This window comes from Carassius auratus, chromosome 21, assembly GCF_003368295.1.
Source record: "Carassius auratus strain Wakin chromosome 21, ASM336829v1, whole genome shotgun sequence".
Taxonomy (NCBI): domain Eukaryota; kingdom Metazoa; phylum Chordata; class Actinopteri; order Cypriniformes; family Cyprinidae; genus Carassius; species Carassius auratus.
Genome location: NC_039263.1, coordinates 3,043,864 through 3,059,080, shown reverse-complemented (window position 1 = coordinate 3,059,080; position 15,217 = coordinate 3,043,864).

Sequence of the window (15,217 nt, the reverse complement as noted above, 5' to 3'; positions counted from 1 at the left end):
CTATCTATCTATCTATATATCTGTCTGTCTGTGTGTCTGATTAGAATTGTGGCACACAGACATCATAATGCCAATATACAGTCATGGACAAAAATATTGGCACCCTTGGTAAATAGAATCAAAGAAGGCTTTGAAAATTAATCTGCATTGTTAATCTTTTTTTTTTTTTTTTTTTTTTTTATATAAATTAACAAAAAAAAAATAATCACAAAAATCTTAAATCTTATATAATAATTTAAAATGGGGAGAGATATTATTATTAAATAAATGTTTTCTCTAATACGCATTGGCCAAAATTAACGGGACCCTTTTATTCAGTACTTTTTGAAACCTTCATTTTACAGTTTAATATCCAATGGAAGTGTAGATTTTTGTAATTGCTTTCTTTTTTTTTTTTTTTAAATAAAAGATTAATTTTCACAGCCTCCTTTGACCATATTTACCAAAGGTGCTAATATTTGTGGCCATGACTGTAAGGTATGTTCAAAATTATAACACCATTAGCAACAAATGAATCAGGAAATGTAATGGGATCTCCATACAAGACGATGCAATGCACAGCCGTGTCAATAAAGGTGAAAGTATGGCATCATCCATTCAGAATTGTCTGTCTTCGGGGTTGTGTGTACTACAGCCTGCTCTGCAAACTGTAAAAGGGTATTCTTTCACAAACTCATAAAAGATTGGTTTATACCTGCACACTTTCTCCAGAGAATTGATCAGTTTACTCCCTGCTTGTGAGATGGTGGGCTTGATCATCATATCCATGCTGTGAGATCTTGAATACATGGACATATCACTCCACTGTGGCGTTTTTCAATCCCAAACCCAGTGTGAGATTGTGGAAGCTCACTTGTGCCTCAAATCCTCACATGTATGGGCCATTACTTCCCTCTAAGGCTTGGAGGATGTCAACAACAACAAAAAAAGAATAGATCTGACCTCATGTCCGTCCATCTGAGAGGTTTTATCTGTAGACCCTGAATGACACATACTTTCACATACAAATAACCCCTTGTGACAGACTTTTCTGAGGCTTGCCTGCTTTGAGGGCTACGTCTATTGGTTAAAGGTCCTACTCTCTGTCTCTGTCTCCACTTTCACCAAGTCTACTCATTCTGCAATGGCTCTGGTGAAGGCTACTGGTGTTTGCATACTCAGCCGAAAAAGAGAGAGAAATTAAGTTGGTTTATAACATGGATGCTTCATTGATTAAGGTAATCCATTATTACCCAAAAGTTGGCATTTGTTAGCCAACTATGGTCACAACTTCCAACTTGTTACCAACATAGTTCAATGAATCTGTTTTGTGTAAACATACTTTAAACAAACATTCCCAAACAGCATCGCAGACTCACGCTATTGGAACTACAGCTCCTGACCTGTGTTTAAAATCATAGGGTCTTGTTATTAAGACATGGACTTAAACTACTGTATGTCTTTAAGCACAATAACCAAGCTAGCATGCAGTATATACTATATCTTCCATTCCATTCAAATATATATCCATTTCAGGCTATATATTTTAGCGTGGCCTCAGTAAATGGCATTTTTGTAGAGTGCACATGTGAAGAAATGCGTAAGGGAAACCTGGAGTATGACGTAAGATGCAACCCATGATGAATAATCAACGATGAATACATCAAAAAAAGCAAAATTACAAAAAATGAAGTAGTCCTCAGCTGCAATGGATGTTACTGCAGCATCTTGGAAATCCCGAATCAATGAATTATAAGTTATTAGTCCACCACCTGTGTGTGACATTATTAATCACGTCCTATACTGTTGATCCAACATTGCTCAAAACAAAGGTGTTGCGACTATGTTCCTGAAAACAGTCGTGACTAGTTAGTAAGTTTCTACAGCAATGCAATGCACTGTGGTGGTTAAGCAGTGAGTTACATCATTGTACGAGAAACACATCCCTGTTTGACAAAGCTGTCACTAGGGGGAACAGATAGTTGCAGTTTATACTTGTGAGGTAATAATCAGGCATTTCCTTAAGTATGGTCTTTATACGTACATTTATTTTTCTTCTTCTCGCCCCCTGCAGACTGGCGAACAGATGAAGTTGTCCACACATGACTTGCTATGGCAGGTGATCTTGAGGCATCCTGATAGCATGCCCAAGCCAGCCCAGTCATCGATTATTAAATGTGGCCTCCATGCTCCATGTTTGTTCTAGAAAATACTTGGGAATGGGGTACATGATCATTCCATGCGATCCCAGGGATTTCACTGCAAGCATCTTATATGAATGCATTATATGGAGCTTGCCAAAGCCTTTATAGGTCATAGGTGTTATCTGGTTGTGGATTTCATGAATGAAATTGCAGTCTTGTGACAGGATGGTTTATAATAAAAAAATAAGTAATGCAAGTGATAAATTTTCTAGTGGGTAGGAGACTGTACCTCCATTGGCATCTCATTTCAGTAGAGTTGACTGCCAGGCCTAGTTTGTTGCAGGCCGTCACAGCAGCAAAGATGGTTTGCAACTTTAGGACCTGCACCGCTGAGACGTAAGTGGTTACCTGAAGAAAATAAAACAGTTCCTTGGAATGCACTTTTGATTTAAATTTTCGAAGACACTTTTTGTTTCTAAAGGGCATATGCGAGTAGGCATGATTGAGCATGAATATTAGTGTGATTTACACCTGAGAAGACAAAGGCCCAAATAATGAGCTGCATAACAAGTCTTTCAGTCAGGTTTGTGACTGAGAAGGATGGTAAATATTAAAAATATTGAACAATATTACAGCTTTAGTAAACTGTTATTGACTGGTATTGTGTCATGTTGAAATTTATAAATGTATAAAACGTCACATAACTAGCATTTCCAAAGTGTATATTGTTTATGTGCTCTCAAATAAACTAAATGATAAGTTTATTTATATAAAAGACTTATGTTTATGGTCTCTGCTGGATTAAGTGCTTCATTATTTTTTCAGAGGTAATCCTCGGCGCATCTTCTGGGGGTGAATTATGTCTTATTCCTCTCAAAGCGAATGAAACAGTAAAATAAAATAAAATAACTTGAAGTACAGTCAGGCTGTGTTGTCTTCTGTTGTTTGGGCGTATTCAAGCCGCGTGCTTCAGTGAAACATTAGAATCTGAATAGAGTGTTCAGCGCGGGGATGTGGTCATATTAGAAGATAATGAAGGGAGACGTGAAAAACGGACATTGCATTGTTTCCATATGGATTACTTTATCACAGAATATCTGTTTTTGGCAGTACTTGTTTAGTTTACATACTTAGACATGTCAGGCTTTCTATAGATATCTCTCTCATATCTCTTCGTTGAGTATTCACAGAGTTACAGTTCATTTTAATGACGTGTTTGTAAATGAAGATTGCCGCAGACAAAGGCTACAGACAGCGCACCTTGTTTGTTATCTTTATTTTATAAATGCACAAAGTTTTGTTGTTATTATGTGTGGATACAAATAAAAGTAGACCCTTTACAAATTCGATTGATGTATTGCTCTTATCTGTACGATCAAAACTGAAAGTGTAATTTAAGTTATTGTTTCGGGGTTTTCAGGAGAAAATGCCTCATAATGCTTATCCGCGTTAATCGACTCCAGAGGGTTAATGACAAAATTTTCATTTTAGGGTTGGAGTACCCCTTTAATACCAGCGTTGAGTATTCAATTTGTAGCAACCCTGTTTATTCTTAATGTGAAGTGAAAACTTTCAAGCTTATTTTTGAAAACGGATAGTGGTCATTCCCTTGCCATGTTTGTCTTTCCTATAAGTAATAATGTTTTGTGACAGTCTCTCGTTTAATGATGCAGTCCATCTAGTCAGTCTAGCCATGATGAGAAGCACTAGACGATGCACTGGCTATGGTAGATTAGTGCTTGGGGCCGGTGTTCACACAGCACAAATTGCACTGCACTAAATTAACTCTTCAGTTTCTGGACCCAGCCGCTTTGGTCACTATGCTCCCTTCCTTCTAGTCGTCCGGCTTCTCAGTAGACCCTAAGGACCAGATTTACTAACAGTTTGCACAAACTCTCTTTTTGCTTTACTGAAGACATGCAGTGAAAAAATTTCTATGGAAGGGCATGAACACAGTCTTTTTTTGCAGCTGACATTATTGCATATGCATTTGGAGAATATTTAAATGAATAGCACTACACAATTTAATAAGGTTTGCAGTTTTTTGGTATTTGCACCATTATTTACTGCCCAAAAATAGCATGTTTAACCCATTTTGTGTTTGACATGGTCACGATTGTTGCTGCAATTAGGAGACAACACAGTGAACAAAGCAAGCATAGTTGACCGGAGATCATTTTTCCCACTCTTATCAATTTATTTGTAATGCCGGAGGAAGGCATTATCCGAACATATCCTTATTTTAGATTGCAGTGATCTGTGTTCTTTAAGTTGAACATTGTCAGTACATCACCTGCAGAACTTTCCACTTTCCCATTGGCACTTTTCTGGAATTGCATTTTTGTGCTTATTTGTCCTATTTAGTAAATCTGGACTTAACTATATTAAAACCTGACCTGACATGTCATCATTCTATCAAAACACTAGCAAGTTTTCTATTAAATGGGAACATATTCTAACAAAAATACTAACAGTTGATGGTATTACAAAAACGGCATTAATTGTCATGTTTCAATTCTACCTGCATACAAGAGACCAAATAAAAATTTTGTTTTGTTTTGCTTCATATCTTTTCATTCTATACTATAAACCAGCCTCCTTTTTTTCTTTCTTTTTTTTCATGACATGATTGCTGCAGTAAAAGCTTTATTTCCTCTACCTTGCACAATTTTCTCAGGGTATTTATTTATTAAAAAAAAAAAAAAAAAATCTATCCTCACCCTTATTGAGGATTCTTGTGTTTGATCACTGGCCACATGACCAATTGTCCCTTCTAGATGCAATGGATGGCAGCTGCAGAGAATCTCTTCTGAAGAGTAGGATAAGGCATGCTGAGTGTTTCTGACAAATAAGTTTATTTATTTATTTATTTATTTATTTATTTATTTATTTATTTATTTATTTATGTGTTTATATTTGTGTGTGTGTGCATTTATTTATCATTTTGTCACAAACATAGCATAGGGACACCCTAATAACTGACTAATTGATGTAGCAAGGACATTCTAATGATCTCTGATGGTGAAGAAAAGAGTCTTATTTACCAGCTGGGTCAGAGTCTATAGAGACTTGAGCCTGCCTGGACGAGCGTGTGATCGCTGGAGTGACAGCAGTTAGCATCGACACCTCTTGCCTGTGTGTGGGAGGTGACTGTAAATACACAGTAGGAGAAGTTTCCAATAATCATGCTAGGATGTCTGCACAGGAACGACTACCTGCTTATTCTACTGGTCTTGATTGTTTGCAGATGTGTGGGTGTCCTAACAAACGCAGCTCAGCTAATGGGCTGAACTGAGCTCATGGATCCAGAGGTAGATAATGGGTTCAGCACATGGGCTGCTGGGATTGTTAGTTGGAGAAAGTCGAAACTGAGAGGAAGCAGTCAAAATCTTCAATTATCGGAGGTCTTGACCTTCAGACAAGGTTGTATTGGCAGGAGGCCATGTATTAATCTAGAATGTGTAGGACCTGAAAGAGACTTTTAAACAAAAAAGCTTGGAAAGCAAATCATTTAATTAGAAGCATTCATAGAATTCAAATAGAAATTCACAAAATGTGTTTTAGAAAAATGTGTCATAGAAATGTAACTGAAAATTTGATCCACACACAGTTATATTTATTCAAATATAATTTCACAAATCTTCTTCTTAAAGACATTCTGTTAATTCAAGACAATTACTAATATTTACTTAATTGTTTTGTTTCAAAACTAAAATGAACTCCCCAGGTAAAAAAAAAAAAAGTTTTGGGGTTGGTTGGCATAATATAATAATATTTCGATTTATATTTATGCATTTGGCAAATGCATTCTTCTGAAGCCAAAAACTTTTTTAAAGGTTTTAAAATATGACCTTTATCAGACATTGTGGTCTGAACAGCCAGTGCCGTTAAACTAACCAGCATCATTGCATCATACTTAAAGAATACTTATCTACTTATCTACTTAAGATAAAAAAAAAAAAAATTTATTTTATTTTTTTTATTATGTGTTTTATGTTCTGTCGCTGTCATTCTGTTGTACTGCGGAGCTTCTGTCACGAAAACAAATTCCTCATATGTGTAAACATACCTGGCAATAAAGCTCATTCTGATTCTGATTCTGATTCTGATTCTGAATTTAACATTATACCTATAGTTTATGACATTTGTAGTGGTTTTGCACTTTAAAGGGACAGTTCACCCACAGTGATTTGCGGCATTGTATCATGTTGAATATTTTATGGATTTTTTAAAGAAAAAATCTAAACAGAAAAAAAAAATGCTTTGGGTAATATGCCTTAAACAGAATAAATCCAGGGCTGCACAAAACCAAAATACCTTGAATTTCTTTGCCAAAACAGCAAGGAAAGAAGGATTTTATAACATAAGCACAGCAGTTATAGTAGATCTCGAGTATCTCTTATCTCTGCATATCTGTCTAAAGTGATGGATAAAATGGACATAATAAAGAATTGCACTTTTTGACTATGCCAAATGGTTTAAGATTTAACACTGACAGCAAACACTTTGCTGTTATAATCTGGAGGAGCATTACATTATTTATGTATCTAGGAATAGCCATAGCTCAAAGGGAGCCCCTGCCTCCGATGCTCCTTATTTTCCCTCTACATACCGCTTCCATATTTCTGAGCCATGATTGAAGGCACCTTGAGTTCGCTGGACAGAAGCTATGCTAATGTAGATGAAAATGCCCTTGGGTTATTTGTGTAAGTGTGACACATTTAGCTCAAGTGTGTGAGTGTGAGTGCGATTTGTATGTGTTGAGAAGGAAATGAGAAATGCTACACGAAAATAAGGTTAACTTCACATTACCATGGAAACACAGTGGTGCCGAGCTGGTTCCATCTGCTCAAATAACTTTCTGTAAAACTTCTAGCGGCTGTCAGCAGCTGTTATCTTTCCATGAACCCATGCGAGTAGAGCCACAGGGAAAATGAGGTATGGTCAAATGTTTATTAGTGTAGTGCTCTTGTTTAATTAATTTAAGCATTAGTGCATGTATCATGGAATGTGGAATGCTTATTATGCAAAATCCGAGTCTTGACACAGCCTCCAGTCGTTTGCTATAATGCTGATGATGCTAATGACCTAGATAAATAATCCCGTGGCTGATTGTCAATTGGCAGAAGAAACTTTAATTAATTAAATAAAATCCTTATATTTGTGACACCATAATAGGGCATAATTAAATAATTAAATGTTCTCCTTGCATCTTCTCCGTTTTTACACAACTTGGAGAGTTGACTGTATTCTTCATATACAACCATGGTTTCTTTCATTTGTGGGAATGCACTCTAATCCATCAATTAAAGGTGTCATATGATGTTTTTTTTAAGATCATTATTTGGTGTAACAGAATATGTTGACATGATTTAATGTTCAAAAACACATTATTTTTCAAATACTGTTCATTATTGTAGGTCCTCTATGTCCCGCCTCTCTCAAACATGTCGTTTTCTACAAAATCCCTCCTTCTGACAAACACAGTCTGCTCTGATTGGCCAGCCGACCTGGTGCACTGTGATTGGCCGGACACCGCAATCACTCATAGAAAATGTAACACCCCTTTCCATAATAGTAAGGTTCTTCTTATAAAATAAATGTAAATACAGTTAATAATGTCCTTAGTTTTACCATCAGTTCAAGCCTGAAAGAGTTACAGACTCAGTGATGAAGCTCGTATGTGTTTGCAGTACACAAGCCACAGATGGTTAAGACAGCTGACTCCACTCGACACGCAAAACTATGCATTTGAACAGTCAATAGGAAATAAACTAATAATAAAACATACTTCCAGAAGCTGATTCAGAAGTGCCAGATTGTCGTAGCAAAGTCAGAATCACCTCCTCTCCTTGGTTCACGAAACGGTCATCCATAAAATGCATTGCTGTTCTGTCAGAAGTAATCTTAAAGACTTCTAAATGCATCTACATTCAGAAGGCCAAATAAAGTGTTTTTGCTTTCTCCTAGATACACACACATCTCCCTGACATGACTGCTTCAACACTAACTGTGTTACTGAAACCACGCCTTCTTTCTTTGTGTGAACTAGAGTGGTGTGGATTACTTGTGGATTATTGTGATGTTTTTATTAGCAGTTTGGACTTTCATTCTGATGGCACCCATTCACTGCAGTGCATCCATTGCTCAGACAGTAATGAAATGACACATTTCTCCAAATCTGATTAAGAAACAAACTCATCTTAATCTTGGATGGCCTAAGGGTGAGCACATTTTCAGAAAATGTTCATTTTTGGGTGAGCTACTCCTATAAAGTTTGAATAGTTTTAGGCCCTATTATATACCTGTGAAAAGTGCTTATGATGCTATCATCTTACGGTAGAGTTTGGTCAGTTAGTGATTATAGGTTTAGGAAATGATGCTCTAATGCTTTAACAGTCTCTTTGGATGATGACTTTGGGCTCCTTACGAGTAACGCAGTATGAATAAGCCTTTGTCTTACCCCCTAAACTCTTGACCTTCATCAGTTTCCTCACTCTGAAGATTTACCATCGTGACAGAGGAGGCTTAAACGTGATTACAGTTCCTGTGTGAGAGGGTAGTAATTACTGTCTTTAAAGCATCTTTTCCACTAGAAAGAAGGAATGTTTATTTTCCCTTTCTTCCATTGTGTTCTTATATTAATGCTATTTTGTTTTTATTTTTAACATCTTCACCAGTGGCATCTCTTTGTATTTATAAATCACTACTATTAATCTAAAAGTGACTCATGACATAATGCAAAAATATCCAATAAATTAAACAAGCTCAAGTGTAGCTTTAAATATATTTATATAGCCCATGACTCTTTTATTAAGTCAAAACAATTTAATGTTTAAACCGACCAGCTATGTAAACAGTTTTGACCATAACTTGCACCAAATTGAGCCAAGCTCTAATCTCTGACAGGCTGGTATTTAATGCACACTAGGGGGCATTTCACCCTGTGCCATTTAAGTGTGGAGAAAATGCAATGAGAAATTTAGAAAAGGAAATGCCTCACCAGAAGAAAATATAATTATTCTATGTTCCCATGTTAAACTGGTTATATTTGGGATGAGCAATGTTCAGTGCTTTCTCCTAGAGATAAATAATACAAAAATATATAAAAAATAAATTTTTGAGCTGATTGCAATGCTTTGCTGAGAAGGCAGTTCATAAGTTTAATGTGAAAAAATGTCTATATATATTGTTAAAATCCTAATTTATGACAGGACGTGACGAACATATGTTTCCTTCTTTGTTATCTACTGCATGATAGCTGTCTTTAAGCCTGACCTGACAGTGGCCGGCCCTCAGACTAGACTGAAATAGCTCTCAAATTGTCTGTCTCTTGTACAAGCTTGGCTTTGCAGTGCAATGGCGTGTGTAGAGGTACTCTCCGAGCCGCTGGAGGTTGATGAGACAGGCCCATGCTGAGATGAGCCACTCTAGTGTGACAGCTCGCTGTAGACCCTGTCATCCTCTGAACCAACAGAAAGCGACAGTCATACGGTTGAGGACAGCGTATACAGTACTCAGCGTTCAGGACCACGGAGAGCTCCACACCAGCATTTATCTTTGAAGTAAAGATTGCAAAATATTTCAGCACTGAAATTCCTCACATTTTCCACCATTTCTTTCGAGAATATCCGTAATAATGGTTATAGGGTTTCATCACAATTATAGAATCACTTTCAGTGCCAATTATTATTTTTTATTTTTTTTATATAATTTTTTATATTTGTATATATGTATATTTCAAACCTTCTAAACAAGAGATATGGACATATATAATTTTTATTTATTTTTTACTAGTGGATGCTGGGCACTATAATTCATTTTTGCAAAATAGCTAAATAAAATGAACTGTGACATAATAATAATAATAATAATAATAATAATAATAATAATAATTAATTACATTTATATAGTGCTTTTCTAGGCACTCAAAGCACTTACATTGTCAGGGGGTATCTCCTCATCCACCACCAGTGTGCAGCATCCACCTGGATGATGCGACGGCAGCCATATAGCGCCAGAACGCCCACCACACACCAGCTTTCTGGTGGAGAGGAAACAGAGTGATGATGCCAATCAGCGGATATGGGGATTGTTAGATAACTAGTGTGTTCCTATAGTGTTCCTGTGGCTCAGTAGTAAAGCATGCATTAGCAAAGCAAAATGTTGTGGGTTTGATTCCCAGGGAAAGTGTTAGGTAAAAAATGTTATCCTGAATTCAGTGTAAGTCACTTTGGATAAAACTGTCTGCTAAATGTAAACTTCATAATGACACTTATATTCACTCTCTCTTCACTCTCAGAGATGGATGTTTCCAAACGTATCCTTTCCAATCATCCTACTACTTCTCCACTTGATCCTATCCCCACTCACCTCCTTCAGGTCATTTCTTCTTCAGTCATAACTTCACTTACTCACATTATCAACACCTTTCTTCACACTGGTACATTTTCATCAGCATTTAAGCGGGCTCGGGTAAGCCCACTGCTTAAGAAACCATCTCTAAATCTAGCACTTTAAGAAAACTACAGACTGGTATCACTTCTTCCATTCATTGCATAGACACTTGAGCGAGTTGTGTTCAACCCTCTATGTTTCTTGTACAGAACAACCTCCTGGATAGCAACATATCTGGCTTCAAATGTGGCCACTCAACTACAATACAAATCATTACAAAGCAACTTTACAGAAAATTATGTTTCTACAATATTTAGTAGTAGCTTTCTCTTGTGGTTTAAGTCCTACCTCTCAGGTAGATCATTCAGGGTGTCTTGGAGGGGTGAGGTTACTAAGTCACAATTTCTTGCTTCTGGGGTTCCTCAAGGCTCAGTACTCGGACCACTTCTCTTCTCCATATACATGATGTCATTAGGATCTGTCATTCAGAAGCATGGCTTTTCTTATCACTGCTACGCTGATGACACCCAACTCTTCTTCTCATTCCAACCAGATGACCCGACGGTAGCTGCTCGCATTTCAGCCTCTCTGAGTGACATTTCTAGCTGGATGTATGACCATCACCTTCAGCTCAACCTTACTAAGACAGAACTGCTGGTGGTTCCATCTAACCCAAAATTTCATCACAACTACTTTATACAACTGAGTTCATCAACCATAACTCCTCCCTGGACATCCAGAAACCTAGTAGTAGGATGATTGGAAAGGATACGTTTGGAAACGTCCATCTCTGAGAGTGGAGAGAGAGTCTGTATAAGTTTCATTGTCAAGTTTACATTTAGCAGACACTTTTATCCAAAGTGACTTACAGTGCATTCAGGATAACATTTTTTACCTAACACGTTCCCTGGGAATCAAACCCACAACATTTTGCATTGTTAATGCATGCTTTACCACTGAGCCACAGGAACACTATGGGAACACTATAGGAATACACTAGTTATCATCAGTCTGGTAGTTCACTATATGAAGAATTTTTCATTACAATGTCACAGTTCATTTTATTTAGCTATTTTGAAAAAATGAATTATAGTGTCCAGCACCCACTAGTAAAAAAAAAATAATAATAATAAAAATAAAAAATAAAAAATAATAATAATAATATATGAGGTTTGACTGTGTCATATAGGGGCTGTCAGCCTTTCATTTTAATTTCATTGTCCATATCTCTTGTTTAGAAGGTTTGAAATATACATACTCTAATGCAGTAAATATTCTATATTTTATCATCTTTCTCGGTCTCATCTCTGAATGAATTACATGTGTTACTGATGTCCTTACTGATGACATTCACACCTGGTTCAGCAGGCAAATCCTTTGAGCACCTGTTGACGCTTTCCTACCCATCATGTGATTAACCGTGCACCTGTATCTCGTGCTTGAGAAACCTGGAAGCCTGGTTGCTGCTTCTCCCAAAACAGTGACAGATCTGGCAGTCTTGAACGGTTGAAGCACCTAGGTGTTGATTATGTCACCAGTTTCTTCCAGGAAATCTGAGATTCGTCCTTCTCTACCTATTTCAAGCGTGGGCTGACAGTTTCTGTCATAACCTCAGGCCAATACTTGTGACACACTCATAACTTTCAGAATTTCAGAATTTGAAATTTACTTTTCTATTGAACAAGCTGAAATATCTCGAGGCTTTGTCATACAGAGATATCTCTGAGAAAGTTTACTTTCGGCTATATAGTCAGTTGTTAAGTTTACCTACTGTATATACACAAACACTGAATACTCTTTCATGCATGCTAAAGAATGCTAAATGTTAAGGAAAGAAAGCAAGAGGCAAAACAGATGGCCTGAGAAGTATTAATGTGTGCAGCGGTTTACTAAATCCCGAGCTTGTAATCACTGTTACATAAACTGCTCACTGTCTGCTCCCCCGTAGATGCACAGCCTGACAACTAACAGTTAGCATCACCAATGCTCACTATCAAAAGATGAAGACAGTTGGTGTATTTTCTTGGCATTCCATGCACAAAGCATTTCACACTCTTATTTGTGTCAAAGGACATTTTTTTTCCGGTGCTGGTAGGAAGGATATAAGTTAAAATATGCAGAAAAGTGTTGCTATTTATCAGATGCACAAAATGTACAGGGATGCATTAGAACAGAATGCTTTAGAATGTGTCCATTGCTTTGCATATGTGAGACTTTAATTAGAAGTATTTCAAAGCATTGGCTTTGACAGTGTAACAGTTAAGAGGAAGAGTAAATGAGTAAGACTGTAACACAGTCGGTCAAAGATCAGGTACAATGATTTCTCTAACTCAAGAATAGTAAACACAGAATGAAAACATTGCTTTATATCTCAACATATCGAAACAAAGGTTATCCTGAGCGGTATCGAGTACAAATAGTTGCAAAAAGTCAAAATACTAAAAGACAAAACCAGTTTTGAAGCAAGGATGTGACTACATTTTATGAACATTCCAAGAAATAGCATACATTGCATAGCATTGTTTTGTATATATATTGAAAAGTGAGATAATTACTGTCCAAAACTACTCAAATGTACTGTAATAAAGAGAGAATGAGCATTTGTCAGAAACTTTTATATATTGTGCATTCAATGTAGGCTACACATTTATTTCACAATGTTACCAGTATAGCAGAATAATTGTGTCTACCATTATTACCACGTCTGTGGGACATTTATTTATTCATTTATTTATAAATTTTAGAGGCTTAACCTTGCACAGGAAATTATATGCACGCAACTATGATCGGCAATTGTATGTATGTATGTTTATATTTTTGTTAACAATATGTTTTGTTACAATGCTTAATTATGCAAAGGTTTAATCGTTTGTGGGGCTCTGTGTATTCAAGAACTATCCACAACCCTACAGTGCACGTGTTTGCTGTTAGAAACCTTTATGAAAGCTGTCTGCAGTCTCGTGGCTGTCCGCGGTGCTGAAGCGAAACGGGAAAAGTTATAGCCTACGAACCATGCATTAGAACTAATGTCACCCCATAAATGTGAATCATTTATGAGTTGCTGATTATATGAAGGGTACGCTGTGCAAAAAATAAAATAAATAAATAAATAAATAAAAACTTTCCTGCTGCACATGACGCCGTCTGCACAGTCACGTGCAAAACGTGCAGTGATACGCGAGATCCGACTTTCTTTGCTCAGGTAGTTCCAGGATGGCAACATGGTGAATTTAAGAGACCAAGACATTGCATACTAAGGTTCTCTTTAAAATTTAAGAACTAAAAGTCGCCTATTTGTATTGAGGCTGTTGCTCGCATTGCATCAGGTTAAAGTGGAACGACTAGGTTACTCGTCGTCATCTCTTGTTAAGCATGCACACGGACGCATAAACGTCAAGACGCTGTGGAGTTTGTATGAAAGCTGTCCTAATGTTTCAGATCGCCCCAGCATCGCTCTCTAACACCCAGCAGGCGGAGATCGATGCTCGCGACGTGGCCTCTAATAAGCTGCGCTATTTTCCTCGTTAATGTCACGTTTAAAACACCCTCCGGCTTTTAGTTTGTGTCCTCACTACGCAAATGATCAGAAAAGCTCCTCTGCAGATGCGCTGTAAGGACTGCGGATCTTCCCTGAGCGTTTGATTTAAGAAGAAAAAAAATCATATTGTGCGATATTCCAGGCGCTGGGTGAGACACTGCTACACGGTGATTTTGGGAAAGATTCGAGCCATCGGGATTTTTCGGTGAGAAATGCATGCATTTGACTTTATTTGGGGTTGTGTGCGTGTGCATGCACCGCGGATTGCCGTGCATATTATTGCATGCATGCCTGGCATGCCTTTAACGTGGCGGCGCTCAACAATGTTGGTGTAATAATTAATAGCATGTTAATTGTGACGGAGACGATGCGCCGTGTATTGTTGTTCTACCGCAACACAACACAGCACGAAAGAGGCGAGATCTGGGCAAAGAGAAAAAAATGTAAGCGGATTTGATGTTCCAACCCCTGAAAGAGATTAAGTCGACAGCAGCGCAAGTGAAATTGTACTGAATATAAAAATGGTACGGATTGTACTTTCGATGTGAGATTGGTACCACCGCTAACACAATCGCCATGCACTCTAGCGATCTCGTTTCAGCGACATAGCACCAGTGTGCTGCTGTAGTAAAGCTTTATTCTTGTGGATTTGGGCTTGGTAGATGACTAATTTGCTGTAAACCGGGAAGAGTTTCGATGAAGAGTGCGCGAGAGCTGCGCGCGCTCGGCAGCATCATCATCAGCAGCAGCAGCAGCCTCGAGCTCAGATTCAGCACAGCTCACATCTCACAGCATCATCTCAGAGCATCCAGACAGAAAAGACGTGTGCAAAAGTTTGATGATAAGGCGCAATCGATTTAACGTAAGTGCTTGTGTCTTGCATATTGTAAAACCGGGGGTTGAGGGATCGCAACTGCATAAAGGTAGTGCCGTATTCATGGAAACCTAAAATGGATTATGAGGTACTTTTGTCTCTGCATGATGTTTGTAGTACGCATGATTGCTGTGAACTTGGCGATGTGCGCACTGTTTGCTTCATTTCTCCAGTTGAATTACTACACGTTTAGGAGCAAGCCTGAGGCGCACGCCCGATACTAATTCAGAGATACCTTAAGACGTGCTTTTGATGATGCACTCTCGCGACAGAACTCAAAAGTGT